The following is a 4578-nucleotide window of genomic DNA, read 5'->3' on the forward strand; positions in this document are numbered from 1 at the left end:
AATTTACACAAACGTGAGCCCTACCATGCATCTTCACTTTACCGTCCCTTTAGTTAAAAGGTACCCCTTTCAGTCTTTATCACTTGCAAGTGAAGGTTTCTTGTCACCCCTACCTTATTGGATCTCACTTCATGATTCATGACAATTTTGTGAATGCAACAAGAGAGGGCCTCTTGTTGGCAAGCCCCGAAACTACCACCGGCACAATGGCTCAAAAGCCAGTGGTATTTTTATAGGTGGTAGCTTCACCGGCAACAAGCATCCACAATCACTATAGCTTTTCCATCCCTTTTGTTGAAAAGCCACATCTCAGAAGTCCAACAAAAAAAAATGCCACATGAGCAAGTAGGAATTGTCCTATACGAGCTAACAAAGCCAAGATGTACCTACCTTATATAAAAGGCATCACTTTCGAGCAATCAAATCAAGCAAGCTCTCAAGTCTTTCTATGAGTACAAGTCTCAGTCTTATAACCTAACTGAACTTGAGTCTAAAACTTAATTAGTTTAGTTTTTCATTGTTATGCATGTATTCAGGCACTAGCTTAGGGTTTTACTTCGTCTCTTTAGCCCACAAGCTTTCATAGCCATATCTTGAGGTACTCATGTTTTTCAATAAAAGCATGGCTAGGAGCACATTTTAGAAATTAACCTCAATGGTGGCAGGTTGGTGAGATGTCGAGAGTAGTTGCTGGTGGCATGTCCTAAGCTTTATTACGATATGTTCCAATATTAAGAGTAGAACATTGAAGTCAAAGGTCGGATTTGGGATAGATATAGAGTAATCCTGGCATCCATAAGCAAATATGCTAAGGGGAAGTTTGATAAACCCTTTTCTAAGTAAGAACTAAAAGAATCCCTTAAGGCAATGAAAATCCTCAGGATCAAATGGTTTCACTACAAAGTGGTAACTCTAGGCTTAGAATAGCATTAAAATGAATTGCTAGCTTATGGTACAAGGGACTGTAGAATGAGGGACACTCCCATAGTGGTACCTCTAGGCTCGGAATAGCATTCAAGAAGATTGCTAGCTTATAGTGCATGAGAGTGTAGAATGGGGGACACTCCCAAAGGGCTTGAATTTTTGATTCATCAAACTCGTGGGGTGCAAGGCCAAACAAGACCGAAGGGATTCATCAAGGAATAGGACATTCTTAATTCCATCATTACCCTATTGAAAGGGCAAAACTGGGCAAGGAAAAGATAGTATTTTCGTGTGAATGATTGAAGTCTATGCAGAATTTAGAAATTGTTATAGGTTTGCCAAAGTTTAAGGTGGATGGAATGCATAAAGTATGTGAAGCATGCCAGTTGTTGTGAAAGCAAACAAAGAATGTGTTTCCATATGACAATAATGTAAGTAACAGGGCACTTGATGTGGTGCACTCAAATGTATGGGGGCCGACAAAGACGGCATTAATGGGAGGATGCTATTACTATGTATCTTTCATTGATATGACCACACAAGGAAGGTGTGGGGCTAATTCATAAAAGAGAAAAGTGAAGTCTTTACTCACTTTCAAAATTTTGAAACGTTGGCTGAAAAGCAAACAAGTTTGTAAGTTAAGTGCCTAAGGTCAGATGGTGGGGGAGAGTCCTTCTCCAATGATTTCAATGAGTACTTGAGAAAGCATAAAATTCAATTGCAATTCACATGTAAGTACACTCCACAGCAGAATGGTGCTACTGAGAGGAAGAATGACACATTGTAGAGGCTTCTCATGCATTGATGGTTGCTGTTAATAAGAGCAAGCCTCACTATTATTGGGCTAAAGCAGCTATACGACTGTAGTTTACATTACGAACATACCCCCACAGGCATCAGTGCATGGTGTGACTACAAAGAAGAAGTATAATGGAGGAAATCCAAATTTGTCACACTTGAAAGTGTTTGGATACATTGGATATGTACACAATCCTGATGAGCTATACAGTAAGTTAGATCCATAGGCTGGAAAATGTGTGTTCATCATTGGTTACTCCTTTAAGCAAAAGAGGTACATATGTTATAACCTTGTTATTTTGACCAACATAATTATATATGCTGGTCTATTTTCTCTGTTGTTAGAGACCCTCTAACAAATAGTTGGACCACCTAGACAAGATGCTAAGTGATGTGTTGTGAAGCAAGGGTAAGGTCAAGGATGATCTATTTTCTCTCTGTCCGTTAGAGACCCTTTAGCAGATAGTTAAACTACCTAAACAAGATGCTAAGTGATGTGTTGTGAAGCAAGGGTAAGGTCAAGAATGATCTGCATACTATGCTAACAGAATCTCAAGGTAAAAGTTGACCTTCCATGGGCCATCATAGCCACCAAAATATTTTCTTTGATGTAATAGGTGACAACTTCATTTTGACCCCATCAGAGGCAATGTTTCCTAGGGAAGGCTTAGTGTGCATCCCTTACGCATTATCTATCCACACCTCATCATTATCTTCATGATATCCCTAAGCTTGCAACAACAACAAGTTCTTTTGAACCCATATCTTTTAAGTAAGCTAAGGTTTTCATTGGTTTTCTATGGAAGAGGTGAAAAAGTAACCTATTTCCCAAATGTCTAAGATTTGCATTATGAGTGTGGTTTGGGTTGTCAAGGTAGCGAAATTAGATTGCTATAGTAGCCTTGAGCTATAAGCAACTACTTTTCCACTCATCTTGGTTTGGTATTCTTTTTGGCATTATATTATAAGGCATCATTGGGTTTTATGGGTTTGTTGGATAGCATTGATGACGAGGCTTGGATCTGTTGCCATATATGGCAGTGATGTGTGTGAACACACTTAGGACCGCCGGGGCACTTTTACCCTCTTTAGGAGGTTTTTTTCCCCGGCTTGTATATACGCCCATCATTCTAGGGCTAACTTATCGTTTGTACATTGACACAATCTAATACACTTTGTGTTGTGTGCATTCTTGCTTCTTCTTCTCCAAGCTTTGTGTGCTTTCCTGCAACCCTAATTCCAACAATTGGTATCAGAGCAGGCATCGGCTCCCAGGGCTACGCCGTCGGCACTCTCCGACTCACGTTCTCCGATTGAGGTGAGCTTTCACGAGCGCTTGCAGGTCCCTATACTCTGCAAATAAGCCCGTAGCACTTGAGTTCTCAGAAATTGCATCTGAGGCCGTTTCGGACTCCGTTTTTGCATTTCAAGTTCTGCACAGGTGTTTTTGTCATTTTGTGCAGAAATTTTGACAGTGCAATTTTCTACAAAACAAGCATACGTATTCTATTGTGGACCGTGCTACATAGCACGAGTTGTTTTTTGTTCAGTCTTTGCTTCATTACATGTAGCTTTTGCATCAGTTTCAGTCAGTGGCCATGGCTGATAACAGCAATGATATATTTCGCATGTTGTCTGCTGATGACAAACTAGATGGAGACAGCAACTACCCACTTTGGGTATACATGATGCATCATGTTTTGATTGCAAAAGGAGTGTGGAACATTGTGCAGGGTATCGATATACGTCCAGGTTCTGTGGATGTAGGATCTTGAGGATGTTGCAGGTTCTAGCAGCTCTACTGTTGCTGCTGGTTTACCCACTGCTGAACAAGCTCGTTGGGGTGGTAAAGATGCACAGGCTCATGCCTTGATTGCACTTTCTGTCAAACGTAACATCACCCCACATATTCGTTCAGCTAAAACAGCAAAACAAGCTTGGGATATTCTAGCTGGTTTGTATGCAGGTCATAACGAGGCAAAAATCTCTTACCTGGGTAAAGAGCTAGAATCGAAGATTATGCAGGAAGATGATGACATGAATGTTTTTCTTGCTGAGATTAAAGATCTCAAGGAACATTTGATTTCTGCAGGTGAGATTATTCCTGATCATTCTCTTGTGCAGACTGTTCTTGATGCTTTACCTGAGTCATATCAGACTTTTTCTTCCACGTGGAGACTTGTTACTGAGGACAGACCTGATGTTGTCAAGTATGATAATTTAGTCAACAAGCTCTTGCAAGAAGCGCAGTCCAGGCAAAACAGGGCTAGGCAGCGTGCAGTTGATCAGGCATTTATTGCTGCCCAGCGAGAAGAAGTGGTAAGGCAGTCCCTTCCACTGTTTCTTCTCCTATTAATAGGTCTGCAACTTCTTCTCCTTCCACAGGTAGCAACAATAAGTCTGAGAAGGCTCTTGATAAAGGCAAGAAAAAGATCAGGTGCAACTATTGTAAGGCAAATGATCATGTCATTAAGAATTGCCCTAAGCTAAAGGCTAAAGAGGCAAAGAAGAAAGAGTCAAATGCAGCCACAATAGCGGATGCTTCTACAAATGCAGATTCTGCAAATGTTGTGAGGATACAGAATGGACGTTTAGCGTGTATTGCCAGTATGACCCATCTGTACATGATGCATGTTTGGCAGTTTCTGTTGACTCTCATGTATGGTATTTTGACAGTGGTGCTACAAAGCACATTACCTCGCATCGTGATATGTTCACTTGTCTTGAGGCTGTCCCTAATGGGAATACTGTCACATGTGCCAATAATGCTTCTTACCTAGTGAAGGGCATTAGTAAAATTATGCTTACTGCTGCAAATGGCAGCGCTTTCACACTTTCAGATGCTTTGTATGTGCC

This window comes from Cibotium barometz, chromosome 3 (assembly GCF_041138505.1).
Source record: "Cibotium barometz isolate CiBa-2024 chromosome 3, ASM4113850v1, whole genome shotgun sequence".
Lineage (NCBI taxonomy): Eukaryota > Viridiplantae > Streptophyta > Polypodiopsida > Cyatheales > Cibotiaceae > Cibotium > Cibotium barometz.